General features: G+C 46.9%; 1 protein-coding gene across 6 annotated transcripts in view; it reads right to left on the bottom strand.

Annotated features, from left to right (window-relative positions):
- The window catches only part of LOC137385112 (NACHT, LRR and PYD domains-containing protein 3-like), an 84398-nt gene that overhangs the window by 20835 nt on the left and 46993 nt on the right, over positions 1–16570 (bottom strand). The window contains exon 9 of one of the 6 annotated variants that reach the window (XR_010977735.1): positions 1946–2105. The exons of the other annotated variants lie outside the window; for them this stretch is intronic. The gene's annotated coding sequence lies outside the window, so the exon portion shown is untranslated. The remainder of the gene's footprint in view (positions 1–1945; positions 2106–16570) is intronic. 6 annotated transcript variants of the gene reach the window in all.

The raw sequence follows: 16570 nt of genomic DNA, 5'->3' as shown, positions 1-16570 counted from the left end.
GAAAAAACACAAATATAACACCTCTGTTCAAGAAAGGAGAGACAGAAAGCAGGAAACTACAGTCCAGTTAGCCTAACATCTATTGTTGAGAAAATGCTAGAATCCATTATTTAAAGAGGTAGTAGCAGGACATCTGGAAAAATCACAATACAATCAGGCAGAGTCAACATGGTTTTGTGAAAGGGAAACCGTGTTTGACAAATTTATGAGAGTTCTTTGAGGATGTAACAAGCAGGGTGGATAAAGGGGAACCAGTAGATGTAGTGTATGTGGATTTCCAAAAGTTATTCAATAAGGTGCCACATAAAAGGTTACTGCACAAGATAAGAGCTCCTGGTATTAGGGGTGATATATTAACATGGATAGAGGACTGGCTAACTGACAGGAAACAGAGAGTCAGGATAAATGGGTCATTTTCAGGATGGCAAACTGTAACTAGTGGAATGCCACAGGGATCAGTGCTGAGACCTCAACTACTTACAATCTATATTAATGACTTAGATGAGGAGACTGAATGTATTGTAGCCAAATTTGCTCATGATATGAAGATAGGTATGAAAGCAAGTTGTGAGGAGTCTGCAAAGGGATATCGATACGTTAAGTGGGTGGGAAAAAACTGTTTGTGAGTCATGTACAAGGTCACCCAGGTCCCTCTGGACCACAGCATTCTGCAGTCTCTCTCCATGTAAATAATTTTATTCCTGATGGCAGATGGAGTATAATGTGAAAAATGTGAAGTTGTCCACTTTAGCAGGAATACAATTATTTACATGGAGAGAGACTGCAGAATGCTGTGGTCCAGAAGGACCTGGGTGACCTTGTACATGACTCACACACAGTCAGCATGCAGGAACACCAAGTAATTAGGAAGGCAAATGAATGTTGGCCTTCATTGCAAAGGGGATGGCGTATAAAAATAGGCAAGTCTTGCTACAACAGTACAGCGCATTGTTGTGTCCACATCTGCAGTACTCTGTACAGTTTTGGTCACCTTATTTAAGGGGGGGCACACTTGCATTGGAAGTAGTTCAGAGGTCACTAGGCTGATTCCTGAATGAGGGTGTAGGCCCTGAAAAGTTGGTCAAGTAACACTTTATACCCAGCATGCTCTTGGGCAGCTAAAGATAATTGCAGAACTTGCTGAAGTAAGCTAACAGACATGTTGAAGCTTGTGGTTAGGGATATGTGACCATTAGACTGGAGTGTTGAACAAGAAAAGATAAAAGAGGAACAGATATAAGGGAATGAACGGTGGTTATTGTAAACAAGTCTGGACTTCCGTCCAGGTGGCTAAATGGCTAATGTTGTCCAAAGATGAGATAATGCTTGAAGATTTGTGCAAAACAAGATCATGTGAGTCATGGATTGAACAAGGAGCCTTCAAAGAATATATAAGGGTTAAAACTGGAGGGTATTCTCGGCGAGAACCCGGGAACAACTCTCGAAGACAGGACCCTGAGTTTGGAGGCTCAGTGATCAACCGTGACAAGAGACTGATCACCTCTGTGTTGACGGGTAGTATCTTGTACAGGAAGTGAGACTTGTACTTATTTGGTGTCTAAATAAAACTGTTGTAAGCTTTTGTATGCTTTAAGTGATTCTAGTACTAATAAAGTGAAGAGGTTGAGTAGATTAGGATTATTTTCATTAGAAAGACAGAGGTTGAGGGGGGACCTGATTGAGGTGTACAAAATCATGAGAGGTATAGACAGGGTGGATAGCAAGAAGCTTGTTCCCAGAGTGGGGGATTCAATTACTAGGGGTCACGAGTTCAAAGTGAGAGGGGAAAAGTTTAGAGGGGATATGCGTGGAAAGTTCTTTACGCAGAGGGTGGTGGGTGCCTGGAATGCGTTGCCAGCGGAGGTGGTAGACGCGGACACGATAGCGTCTTTTCAGATGTATCTAGACAGATACATGAATGGGCAGGAAGCAAAGAGATACAGACCCTTCGAAAATAGGCGACATGTTTAGATAGAGGATCTGGATCGGCGCAGGCTTGGAGGGCCGAAGGGCCTGTTCCTGTGCTGTAATTTTCTTTGTTCTTTGTTTTTTGTATACGAGACTTTGGTTTCAGTGAATCTTTGTCTGTCACATCAGTTGATACCCTACAGAGAAAAAGGGTCAGTAAGGGGTTTGTCTGATGAGGAAAGGTTGAGCAAGTTGGACGTATACTCATTGGAGTTTAGAAGATTGAGATGTGATTGAATTGAAAAATATAAGATTCTGAGGGGACTTGACAGGGTAGATGCTGAGGGGTTGTTTCCCCTTGTGGGGAATGTAGAACTGGGGGGGGGAAGCAGGGAGTGGGGGAGCACAGTTTCAAACTAAGGGGCCTCCCATTTAAGACAGAGATGAGGAGGAACTTCTTCTCCGAGGGTTGTTAGTGTTTGGAATTCTCTTCCCCAGAGAGCAGTGGAGGCTGGATCATTGAATATATTCAAGGCTGAGTTAGACAGATTTCTGATTGATAAGGGAGTCAAGGTTTATTTGGGGCAGGCAGGAAAGCGGAGTTAAGACCACAATTAGATCAGTCATGATCTTAGTGAATGACAGAACAGACTCGAGGGGCTGAATGGCCTACTTCTGCTCTTATTTCTAATGTTCTTATGAGGATGATACCAATCGCCTGCATCAGGACATAGATAGGCTATCAGAATGGGCAGACAAATAACAGATGGAATATCATACAGAGAAGTGTGAGGTGATGCATTTGACAGAAGGGATGGGGAGAGGCAATATCGACTTAATGGCACAGTTCGAGAGTGTGCTGGAACTGAGGGACCTGGGGATTCATGTGCATGGGTCTTTGAACAAGGTAGGACATATTGGGAGAGTAGTTAACAAAGCTTATCGGATTTTTAAAATGATTTTCATTCATTCATGGGATGTGGGCATCACTGGCTATGCCAGCATTTATTGCCCATCCCTAATTGCCCTTGAGAAGGTGGTGGTGAGCTGCCTTCTTGAACCGCTGCAGTCCATGTGAGATAGGTACACCCACTGTGCTGTTAGGAAGGTAGTTCCAGGATTTTGACCCAGCAACAGTGAAGGAACGGCGATATAGTTCCAAGTCAGGATGGTGTGTGACTTGGATGGGAACTTGTAGGTGGTGATGTTCCCATGCATCTGCTGCCCTTGACCTTCGAGGTGGTAGAAGTCGCGGGTTTGGAAGGTGCTGTCGAAGGAGCCTTGGTGCTTTGCTGCAGTGCATCTTGGAGATGGTACACACTGCTGCCACTGTGCGTCGGTGGTGCAGGGAGTCAATGTTTGTGGATGGTGTGCCAATCAAACGGGCTGTTTTGTTCTGGATGGTGTCGAGCTTCTTTGTTCTGGATGGTGTCGAGCTTCTTGAGTGTTGTTGGAGCTGCACCCATCCAGGCAAGTGGAGAATATTCCATGACATTCCTGACTTGTGCCTTGTCGATGGTGGACAGGCTTTGGGGAGTCAGGAGGTGAGTTACTCGCTGCAGGATTCCTAGCCTCTGACCTGCTCTTGTAGCCGTGGTATTTATATGGCTACTCCAGTTCAGTTTCTGGTCAATGGTAACCCCCAGGATGTTGATAGTGGGGGATTCTGCGATGGAAATGCCATTGAATGTCAAGGGGAGATGGTTAGATTCTCTCTTGTTGGAGATGGTCATTGTCTGGCACCTGGATGGCACAAATGTTACTTGCCACTTATCAGCCCAAGCCTGGATATCGTCCAGGTCTTGCTGCATTTCTACACGGACTGCTTCAGTATCTGAGGAGTCGCGAATGGTGCTGATATCACGCGGAGTGAATCAAATTGGCCGAAGTCTGGCATCTGTAGTGCTGGGGACTTCAGGAAGGGGTCAAGATGGATCATCAACTTGGCACTTCTGGGTGAAGATTGTTGCAAATGTTTCTTCCTTATTTTTCATACTGATGTGCTGTGCTCCCCATCATTGAAGATGGGGATATTTGTGGAACCACGTCCTCCAGTTAGTTGTTTAATTGTCCACCACCATTCACAACTGGATGTGGCAGGACTGCAGAGCTTAGATCTGATCCATTGGTTATGGGATCGTTTAGCTCTGTCTATCGCATGCTGCTTATGCAGTTTGGCATGCAAGTAGTCCTGGGTTGTAGCTTCACCAGGTTGACACCCCATTTTGAGGTATGTCTGGTGCTGCTCCTGGCATGCCCTCCTGCACTCTTCATTGAACCAGGGTTGGTCTCCTGGCTTGATGGTAATGGTAGAGTGGGGGATATGCCGGGCTATGAGGTTACAGATTGTGGTTGAGTACAATTCTACTGCTGCTGATGGCTCACAGCGCCTCATGGATGCCCTGTTTTGCATTGCTAGATCTGCTTGAAATCTATCCCATTTAGCACAGTGATTGTGCCACACAACACGATGGACGGTATCCTCAATGTGAAGGTAGGACTTCGTCTCCAGAAGGACTGTGTGGTGGTCACTCGTACCAATACAGTCATGGACAGAAGTATATGCGGCAGGCAGATTGGTGAGGACAAGGTCAAATATGTTTTTCCCTCGTGTTGGTTCCCCCACCACCTGCCGCAGACCCAGTCTAGAAGCTATGTCCTTTAGTACTCGGCCAGCTCAGTCAGTAGTGGTGCTACCGAGCCACTCATGGTGATGGACATTGAATTCCCCCACCCAGAGTTCATTTAGTGCCCTTGTCACCCCCAGTGCTTCCTCCAAGGGATCTTGGGCTTCATAAATAGAAGTATTGAGTACAAAAGCAGGGAAGTTATGTAGCATCTTTATAAAGCTCTGGTTAGGCCACTACTGGAGTATTACGCCCAGATTTGGTCACCACACATTAGGAAGGATGTGAGGGTCCCTGAGAGGGTGCAGTGGAGATTTAGCAGAACAGTTCCAGGGATGGGGGATTTTTGCTACAAGGTTAGATTGGAAAATCTGGGGTTGTTCTCCTTACATAAGAATTAGTCGGCGGAGTAGGCCACTCAGCCCCTCGAGTCTACTCCATTCAATAGGATCATGGCTGATCTCCTGCCTATCCTCAATAACCTTTCACCCACTTGCGTATCAAGAATCTATCTACCTCTGACTTCAAAACATTCAAAGACTCTGCTTCCACTGCCTTTTGAGAAAGAAAGTTCCAAAGACTCACGAACCTGAAAGAAAAAAAAATTCTCATCTCTGTCTTAAATAGGCGATCCCTTATTCTTAAACAGTGACCCCTGATTCTAGATTCTCCCACAAAAGGAAACATCCTTTCCACATCCACCTTGTCAGGACCATCAGAATCTTATATGTTTCAATCAAGTTACCTCTTACTCTTCTAAACTTCCAGCGGATACATGTCCAGCCTGTCCAACCTTTCCTCACAGTACAACCCACCCATTCCAGGTATTACTCTAGTAAACCTTCTTTGAACTGCTTCCAATACATTTCCATCCTTCCTTAAATAAGGAGACCAATACTCTACACATTACTCCAGATGTGGTCTCAACAATACCCTGTATAACTGAAGCACAACCTCCCTACTTTTGTATTCAATTCCCCTCACAATAAAGGATAACATTCTATTAGCTTTCCTAATTACTTGCTGTACCTGTATACTAACTATTTGTGATTCATGCACTAGGACACCCAGATCCCTCTGCATCTCCGAGCTCTGCAATCTCTCACCATTTAGATAATATGCTTCTTTTATTCTTCCTGCCAAAATGGACAATTTCAGAATCACAGAATTGTTGCAGTGCAGAAGGAAGCCATTCAGCCCATCGTGTCTGCACCAGCCCTCTGAATGAGCAATTCACCTAATGCTATCCCCCCGCAAATCTTTCCTTTCAAGTATTCCCTTTTAAAAGTTATGATTGAATCTGCTTCACTGTCATTTCAGGCAGTGCAATCCAGATCACAGCAAATGACTGTGTAAGACTTGTATAAGACACTACTTCAGCCTCAGCTGGAGTATTGTGTCCAATTCTAGGCACCACACTTGAGGGAAGACGTGAGAGCTTTGGAGAAAGTACAGAAAAGATTAAAAAGAATGGTTCCAGGGATGAGGAACTTCAGTTATGAAGATAGACTGGGGAAGTTAGGACTGTTTTCCTCAGAGAAGAGAAGGCTGAGGGGTGATTTAATTGAGGTGTACAAAATTATGAGGGGCCTAGATAGAGTAGACAGGAAGGACCTGTTTCCACTAGCGCAGAGGTCAATTACCAGGGGGCACAGATTTAAGTGATTGGTAGAAGGATTAGAGGGACATGAGGAAAACTGTTTTCACCCAGAGGGTGGTGGGTGTCTGGAATTCACTGCCAGGAATGGTGGTGGAGGCAGAAACTCTCAATTCTTTTAAAACATACCTGGACTTGTACCTGAAGTGCTGTAACCTGTGGGGCTATGGACCAGTTACTGAAATGTGAAATTAAATTGGGAGGATAGTTTTCGGCCGACAGGGACATGACGGGTTTAATGGCCTCCTTCTGTGCTGTAATTTTTCTGTGGTTCTATGATCACATACATTCCTGGTCTGGTCCACCAATCACTGCACAAACCTGAGCTGGGAACCAAACACCTGAAGAATTTTGGATTTTTCGATGCCAGTTTTAAGGATTAATTACCTGCGAAAGGATCTGAGTTTGTTTCAGGTATTAATTTAACAAAGGAACTGTTAAATAGACTGATCAACAGCATGATGGTAAGGGTGACTGCATTCAAAATGTCTTATTCAGCAAACTGTCTAGAAAGTTAAAGATAAGACAGTTGCAAGGTTTTGAAAATCTGTGAGAAGCTCTTGTAAGCATCAGATGTTGTAGTTACAATCTGTTTGAAACTATGAGAAAGAGGGAGAGTGTGTGGAAAAGTATAAACTGTATTTTTCCAGTAAGATTATAAAACCAGGATTTCAGCAAGTTCGAGTAGACAGTTCATTAGGAGATCACAAAAACAATCCAACAGAAAACCACACGGGATGTCGATAGAGAATTCGGACTGAATTTTATCAGCAGCTAAGAAATCCCGTCGCCAGGACTGAAAGTGAGACCTGACCCCGTGCCGGTGGGTGACGGGACCTGACCCCCTGTCGGTGGGTGGTGGGACCTGACCCCGTGTCGGTGGGTGACGGGACCTGACCCTGTGCCGTTGGGTGATGGGACCTGACCCCGTGTCAGTGGGTGACGGGAACTGATCCCGTGCCGATGTATGGTGGAATCTGACCCTTTGCCAGTGAGTGACAGGACCTGACCCCCTGTCGGTGGGTGGTGGGACCTGACCCCGTGTCGGTGGGTGATGGGACCTGACCCCGTGTCGGTGGGTGGTGGGACCTGACCCCGTGTCGATGGGTGGTGGGACCTGACCCCGTGCTGGTGGGTGACGGGACCTGACCCCATGCCGGTGGGTGACGGGACCCGACCCCGTGTCGGTGGGTGACGGGACCTGACCCCGTGCTGGTGGGTGACGGGACCTGTCCCCGTGTCGGTGGGTGACGGGACCTGACCCCGTGCTGGTGGGTGACGGGACCTGACCCCGTGCCGGTGGGTGGTGGGACCCGACCCCGTGCCAGTGAGTGACGGGACCTGACCCCGTGCCGGTGGGTGGTGGGACCCGACCCCGTGCCAGTGAGTGACGGGACCTGACCCCGTGCCGGTGGGTGGTGGGACCCAACCCCGTGCTGGTGGGTGACGGGTCCTGACCCCGTGCCGGTGAGTGACGGGACCTGACCCTGTGCCGGTGGGTGACGGGACCTGACCCCGTGTCGGTGGGTGACGGGACCTGACCCCGTGTCGGTGGGTGACGGGACCTGACCCCGTGCCGGTCAGTGACGGGACCTGACCCTGTGCCGGTGGGTGACGGGACCTGACCCCGTGTCAGTGGGTGACGGGACCTGACCCCGTGCTGGTGGGTGACGGGTCCTGACCCCGTGTCGGTGGGTGACGGGACCTGACCCCGTGCCGGTCAGTGACGGGACCTGACCCTGTGCCGGTGGGTGACGGGACCTGACCCCGTGCCGGTGAGTGACGGGACCTGACCCCGAGTCGGTGGGTGATGGGACCTGACCCCATGCCAGTGGGTGACAGGACCTGACCCTGTGCCGTTGGGTGACAGGACCTGACCCCGTGCTGGTGGGTGATGGGTCCTGACCCCGTGTCGGTGGGTGACGGGTCCTGACCCCGTGCTGGTGGGTGACGGGACCTGACCCTGTGCCGTTGGGTGGTGGGACCTGACCCCGTGCAAGTGGGTTGTGGGACCCGACCCCGTGTCGATGGGTGGCGGTACCTGACCCCGTGTCGGTGGGTGACGGGACCTGACCCTGTGCCGTTGGGTGGTGGGACCCGACCCCGTGCAAGTGGGTTGTGGGACCCGACCCCGTGTCGATGGGTGGCGGTACCTGACCCCGTGTCGGTGGGTGGTGGGACCCGACCCCGTGCCTGTGGGTGGTGGTACCTGACCCCGTGCCGGTGGGTGACGGGACCTGACCCCGTGCCGGTGGGTGCTGGGACCCTGGAGCAGCATTTTAACAGAAGCAGCCAATTCAGACTTTAACTCTTTAACTCCGCCGGTGCCCGACAGGCAGGCAGACCTCGGCGATCGGGAGGAGGGGGAAATTCCTCTTCCATCGTTGGTGCTGTAGCCACGAGGGTGACCATTGTGTGCAGGAGGCCTCTTCATGGACCAAGAGCAGCCATAAAGGAGGATTTACCTGGCACTCTCCCCATATCAGCGAGGGTGGGAGGTGCTTCTTCATTAGGCACTTAATTGCCTCAATTGGCTGCCCGGTGGGTGGCAGTGCCACTGAGGTTCTCACTGCTGGTAAAATGCCATGGCACCAGGAAGGTTGTGAGGAGATCTGATAGAGATGTACAAGATTATGACAGGTTTTGATAAGGGAGACAAAGAATATTTGTTCCCATTAGCTGATGGTACAAGGACTGGACAAAGTTTAAGTTTTTGAGCAAAACATACATGAGGAGTAACTTTTTTTTGACAGTGAGAAACATAGAAACATAGAAAATAGGAGGAGTCGGCCATTCGACCATTCAACCCTGTTCCACCATTCAGAAAAGATCATGGCTGATGTTCTAATTCAGTACTCTGTTCCCACTTTCTCCCCATATTCCTTGATCCCTTTGGCACTAATATATCTATCTCCTTTTTGAATATATTTAATGACTTGGCCTCCACTGCCTTCTGTGGGAGAGAATTCCACAGGTTCACCACCCTCTGAGTGAAGAAATTTCTCCTCATCTCGGTTCTAAATGGCATACCCCGTATCCTGAGACTGTGACCCCTGGTTCTGGACTCCCCAGCCATCGGGAACATCCTCCCTGTATCTAGCCTGTCTTGTCCTGTTAGAATTTTATAGGTTACTATGAGATCCCCTCTCATTCTTCTAAACTCGAGTGAATATAGACCTAGTCAACCCAATCTCTCCTCAAACATCAATCCTGCCATCCCAGGAATCAGCCTAGTAAATCTTCTTTGCACTCCCTCCATGGCAAGAACATCCTTCCTCAGATAAGACCAAAACTTCACACAAAACTCCAGATGTGGTCTCACCAAGGCCCTGTATAACTGCAGCAAGACATCCTTGCTCCTGTACTCAAATCCTCTTGCAATGAAAGCCAACATACCATTCGTCTTCCTCACTGTTTGCTGCATCTGAATGCCTGATTTTCGCAACTGGTTTACAAGCACACCCAGGTCTCATTGCACCTCCCCCTTTCCCAATCTATTACCAGTCAAATAATCTGCCTTTCTGTTTTTACAACCAAAGTCGATAACCTCACATTTATCCACGTTACAGTGCATCTGTCATGCATTTGCACACTCACCCAACTTGTGCAAATCCATTGGACCCTTTTGGAAAGTCCTCACAGCTCACATTCCCCCTCCAGGTTTGTGTCGTCTGCAAACTTGGAAATGTTACATTCAGTTCCCTCACCCAAGTCATTAATATATATTGTGAATAGCTGGGGCCCAAGCACTGATCCCTGCGGTACCCCACTAGTCAGTGCCTGCAACCCAGAATAAGACCTGTTTAATCCTGCTCTCCGTTTCCTGTCTGTCAACCAATTCTCAATCCATGCCAGTATATTACCCCCAATCCCATGTGCTATAATTTTGCACACTAACCTCTTATGCGGGACCTTATCAAAAGCCTTCTGCAAATCCAAATACACCACATCTACTGGTTCTCTCTTATCTATTCTACTAGTTACATTCTCAAAAAACTCCAGTAAATTTGTTAAGCATGATTTCCCTTTTATAAACCAATGCTAACTCCAATTCCGTTTATGCTTTCCAGGTGTTCTGTTATCACATCTTTTATTATAGACTCTAGCATTTTCCCCACTACTGATGTAAGGCTAACTGTTCTGTAATTCCCTGTTTTTTTCCCTCCCTCCTTTTTTAAATTGTGGGGTTACATTTGCCACCTTCCAATCTGTAGGAACTGCTCCAGAGTCGACAGAATTTTGGAAAATGACCACCAATACATCCACTATTTCCAGGGCCAATAATGAGTAGGAATGACTTGGAACTCACTGCCTATGAGGGTGTTGGAAGTGGAGATGATCAAGGATTTCAAAAGGGAATGGGATCGGCAATTGATGGAAATAAACTTGCAGGGCTATGGGGATAGAGCAGGGGACTGAGTGAACTACAATACAGGGAGCTGGCATGGACTCAATGGGTCAAATGGCCTCCTTCTGTGACATAAAGACTCTCGAATGAGAATGTGGAACCTGCTACCACAGTAGGTATTTGTGGTGAATAGTTTATATACATTGAAGGAGAGTCTGGATAATCAGATGAGAGAGAAGACAATAGAGAGTTATGTTGATAGAATTAGATGAGGAAAGACGGGAGGAGGTTCGAGTGGAGCATAAATGCCTGCATGGACTGGTTGGGCCGAATGGCCTGTTTCTGTGCTATATATCCTATGTAATACAGTACTGTCTGTGTGAAGTCTTTAACTGTCCCTCAGTCTGGTCTCATTACCTGATGATCAGAATTACTCTCCTGGAGATTAGTGACCAGCCTCGTCATGTTTGGGGGAAATGGTCTCATTTCTGTCACTTCTTAAATCCTGGATTTTATGGGAATGGGGTGATTTCACCTGAATTAAATGATAAAACGGTGATTTCCTGTACTTTTTACTCTGTACAGTATATCTTCTTCTTCTTCTTTGGCCTCCTTGTCTCGAGAGACAATGCGTAAGCGCCTGGAGGTGGTCAGTGGTTTGTGAAGCAGCGCCTGGAGTGGCTATAAAGGCCAATTCTAGAGTGACAGACTCTTCCACAGGTGCTGCAGATAAAATTGGTTGTCGGGGCTGTTACACAGTTGGCTCTCCCTTTGCGCTTCTGCCTTTTATCCTGCCAACTGCTAAGTCTCTTCAACTCACCACACCACTCTGTATTAAATGCATTAAAGTAAATCCAGACCCTGAATTAAATGATAAAACGGTGATTTCCTGTACTTTTTACTCTGTACAGTATATCAATCTGTATAATACCTGGGGTGAGTTATATTGTGAAATGGTGCTAACTGCTGCTGTAAAATCCATTCCCCAGGACTTTGTATAACAAGGAGAATTGATTCTGTCCCATTGTAAGTTTTAAATGTGCCTGTGCTCCTATTTTACAGGGGAGGGGAGTCTCTCACTTTATTCCCCATTAAACTGGCACTGCATTTATTTCAAACATTAACTGATCCGACAGTTTGGGGGAATCTTTGGGAGTTCCCTTCCCGATTGGGGCTTCACACCAGGGGACAGATTATGGGTAATTCCCGGACTCAGGCTCCCGGTTTTTCCCAGGAGCTGCTGCTGTGAGGCCCCACCGCTGACCGGTGTGTGTCTGTACTCCGGGTTTAATACCCCACAACACGTTAGATTGGAACCTTTTTATCAGCAAGTTTAACCTCCCAAATGTCACTCTTTACTTAATGTTCAGGACTGTGAATAATTCTAAACATTTACTGCTAAAATAATTCCTGTTTTCCCAATACTCCCAATCCAGGAAATGTCTCCCTCGACACACACATCCTGCATGGGATTGGATTAAATATCTAATGTTAATTATTTAAACTCGGGTTTCTGTCCTGTTTCTAGTTAAAATGATGGATGTGGAAAATATTTGACATTAATTTTCTGTTCTGCTGGTTTATATTTTATATTTGCATTCTGCTGTCCAGCCTTATTAATAGAACAAAGAGAACAAAGAAAATTACAGCACAGGAATAGGCCCTTCGGCCCTCCAACCTGCACCGATCCAGATCCTCTATCTAAACATGTCGCCTATTTTCTAAGGGTCTGTATCTCTTTGCTTCCTGCCCATTCATGTATCTGTCTAGATACATCTTAAAAGACGCTATCGTGTTCGCATCTACCACCTCTGCTGGCAACGCGTTCCAGGCACCCACCACCCTCTGCGTAAAGAACTTTCCACGCATATCCCCCCTAAACTTTTCCCCTCTCACTTTGAACTCGTGACCCCTAGTATTTGAATCCCCCACTCTGGGAAAAAGCTTCTTGCTATCCACCCTATCTATACCTCTCATGATTTTGTACACCTCAATCAGGTCCCCCCTCAACCTCCGTCTTTCTAATGAAAATAATCCTAATCTACTCAACCTCTCTTCATAGCTAGCGCCCTCCATACCAGGCAACATCCTGGTGAACCTCCTCTGCACCCTCTCCAAAGCATCCACATCCTTTTGGTAATGTGGCGACCAGAAGTGCACGCAGTATTCCAAATGTGGCCGAACTAAAGTCCTATACAACTGTAACATGACCTGCTAACCCTTGTACTCAATACCCCGTCCGATGAAGGAAAGCATGCCGTATGCGTTCTTGACCACTCTATTTACCTGCATCGCCACCTTCAGGGAACAATGGACCTGAACACCCAAATCTCTCTGGACATCAATTTTCCCCAGGACTTTTCCATTTACTGTATAGTTCACTCTTGAATTGGATCTTCCAAAATGCATCACCTTGCATTTACCCTGATTGAACTCCATCTGCCATTTCGCTGCCCAACTCTCCAATCTATCTATATTCTGCTGTATTCTCTGACAGTCCCCTTCACTATCTGCTACTCCACCAATCTTAGTGTCGTCTGCAAACTTGCTAATCAGACCACCTATACTTTCCTCCAAATTATTTATGTATATCACAAACAACAGTGGTCCCAGCATGGATCCCTGTGGAACACCACTGGTCACACGTCTCCATTTTGAGAAACTCCCTTCCACTGCTACTCTCTGTCTCCTGTTGCCCAGCCAGTTCTTTATCCATCTAGCTAGTACACCCTGGATCCCATGCAACTTCACTTTCTCCATCAGCCTACCATGGGGAACCTTATCAAACTGAAGTCCATGTATATGACATCTACAGCCCTTCCCTCATCAATCAACGTATTCAATTCCTCAAAGAATTCTATTAAGTTGGTAAGACATGACCTTCCCTGCAAAAAACCATGCTGCCTATCACTGATAAGCCCATTTTCTTCCAAATGGGAATAGATCCTATCCCTCAGTATCTTCTCGAGCAGCTTCCCTACCACTGAAGTCAGGCTCAGCGGTCTATAATTGCCTGGATTATCCCTGCTACCCTTCTTAAACAAGGGGACAACATTAGCAATTCTCCAGTCCTCCGGGACCTCACCCGTGTTTAAGGATGCTGCAAAGATATCTGTTAAGGCCCCAGCTATTTCCTCTCTCACTTCCCTCAGTAACCATGGATAGATCCCATCCGGACCTGGGGACTTGTCCACCTTAATGCCTTTTAGAATACCCAACACTTCCTCCCTCCTTATGCCGACTTGACCTAGAGTAATCAAACATCTGTCCCTAACCTCAACATCCGTCATGCCCCTCTCCTCGATGAATACCGATGCAAAGTACTCGTTTAGAATCTCACCCATTTTCTCTGACTCCACGCATAACTTTCCTCCTTTGTCCTTGAGTGGGCCAATCCTTTCTCTAGTTACCCTCTTGCTCCTTATATATGAATAAAAGGCTTTGGGATTTTCCTTAACCCTGTTTGCTAAAGATATTTCATGACCCCTTTTAGCCCTCTTAATTCCTCGTTTCAGATTGGTCCTACATTCCCGATATTCTTTCAAAGCTTCGTCTTTCATCAGCCGCCTAGACCTTATGTATGCTTCCTTTTTCCTCTTAGCTAGTCTCACAATTTCACCTGTCATCCATGGTTCCCTAATCTTGCCATTTCTATCCCTCATTTTCACAGGAACATGTCTCTCCTGCACGCTAATCAACCTCTCTTTAAAAGCCTCCCACATATCAAAAGTGGATTTACCTTCAAACAGCTGCTCCCAATCTACATTCCCCAGCTCCTGCCGAATTTTGGTATAGTTGGCCTTCCCCCAATTTAGCACTCTTCCTTTAGGACCACTCTCGTCTTTGTCCATGAGTATTCTAAAACTTACGAAATTGTGATCACTATTCCCAAACTAGTCCCCTACTGAAACTTCAACCACCTGGCCGGGCTCATTCCCCAACACCAGGTCCAGTATGGCCCCTTCCCGAGTTGGACTATTTACATACTGCTCTAGAAAACCCTCCTGGATGTTCCTTACAAATTCTGCTCCATCTGGACCTCTAACACTAAGTGAATCCCAGTCAATGTTGGGAAAATTAATATCTCCTATCACCACCACCCTGTTGCTCCTACATCTTTCCATAATCTGTTTACATATTTGTACCTCTATCTCACGCTCGCTGTTGGGAGGCCTGTAGTACAGCCCCAACATTGTTACCGCACCCTTCCTATTTCTGAGTTCTGCCCATATTGCCTCACAGCTCGAGTTCTCCATAGTGCCCTCCTTCAGCACAGCTGTGATATCCTCTTTGACCAGTAATGCAACTCCTCCACCCCTTTTACCTCCCTCTCTATCCCACCTGAAGCATCAATATCCTGAGATATTTAGTTGCCAATCATGCCCTTCCCTTAACCAAGTCTCAGTAATAGCAATAACATCATACTCCCAGGTACTAATCCAAGCCCTAAGTTCATCTGCCTTACCTACTACACTTCTTGCATTAAAACAAATGCACCTCAGACCACCAGTCCCTTTGCTTTCATCATCTGCTCCCTGCCTACTCTTTCCCTTAGTCACGCTGACTTCATTATCTAGTTCCTTACAGGCTTTAGTTACTACCTCCTTACTGTCCACTGACCTCATTTGGTTCTCAACCCCCTGCCACATTAGTTTAAACCCTCCCGAAAGCGTTAGCAAAAGCACCCCCAAGGACATTGGTTCCAGTCCGGCCCAGGTGTAGACCGTCCAATTTGTAATAGTCCGACCTCCCCCAGAACCGGTCCCAATGTCCCAAAAATCTGAACCCCTCCCTCCTGCACCATCTCTCAAGCCACACATTCATCCTGACTATTCTTTCATTTCTCCTCTGACTATCACGTGGCACTGGTAGCAATCCTGAGATTACTACCTCTGAGGTCCTACTTTTTAACTTGGCTCCTTACTCCCTAAATTCTGTTTGGAGGACCTCATCCTGTTTTTTACCTATATCATTGGTGCCTATGTGCACAACAACAACTGGCTGTTCACCCTCCCCTTTCAGAATGTTCTGCAGCCAATCTGAGACATCCCTGACCCGTGCACCTGGGAGGCAACATACCATTCGGGAGTCTCGTTTTCGACCACAGAACCGCCTATCTACTCCCCTTACAATCGAATCCCCTATGACTATAGCCCTTCCACTCTTTTTGCTGCCCTTCTGAACAGCAGAGCCAGCCACGGTGCCATGAACCTGGCTACTGCTGCCTTCCCCTGGTGAGCCATCTCCCTCAACAGTATCCAAAACGGTATACCTGTTGTGGAGGGAGATGACCGCAGGGGACACCTGCGCTCCCTTCCTACTCTTTCTCTGCCTTTTGGTCACCCATTTCCTTTATCCCTCAGCAATCCTAATCTGCGGTGTGACCAATTCGCTAAACGTGCTATCCACGACCTCCTCAGCATCGTGGATGCTCCAAAGTGAGTCCATCCGCAGCTCCAGAGCCGTCATGCGGTCTAACAAGAGCTGCAGCTGGACACACTTCCTGCACGTGAAGGAGTCAGGGACATCAGCCGTGTCCCTGAGCTCCCACATTGAGCAAGAGGAGCATAACACGGGTCTGAGATCTCCTGCCATTTTTAATCTTAAGCTTAACTTAGTCTGAAACTTAGAAAAAAATGAAAAAGGAACGAAAAGTTTTTACCAATCACACGATAAAAAAGTAGAAAAAGCCTTACCTTATCTACACACAACCGAGTCCTTTTTTGATGATGATTTATTGTAATTAAATTATCAGACCCTTTCAGTGACCTGTATTTACTGATTCCATACAGATTGTAAAATCCCTGATGGTTCACAAGGATCCATTTTAGATTTTCCAGTCCTGGTGGTAAAACTAAACAATCCTCTTATTATTTGTCATCGTTGTGTCAAATCTGTTTCTCTCTGGTTCAACTGAACTGCAGCCGAAGGTTAACAGCTAAAACTGTGCAAGGTATGATGGGAAAAGTTGCCAGCTTTGCACAAGGAGAAGGAGCTGTGAAGCAGCTGAAGTCATTATTTTCCAGCCTG

The sequence above is a fragment of the Heterodontus francisci genome, chromosome 28 (genome assembly GCF_036365525.1).
Source record: "Heterodontus francisci isolate sHetFra1 chromosome 28, sHetFra1.hap1, whole genome shotgun sequence".
Taxonomy (NCBI): Eukaryota; Metazoa; Chordata; class Chondrichthyes; order Heterodontiformes; family Heterodontidae; genus Heterodontus; species Heterodontus francisci.
This window is presented reverse-complemented; position numbering and strand designations above follow the sequence as displayed.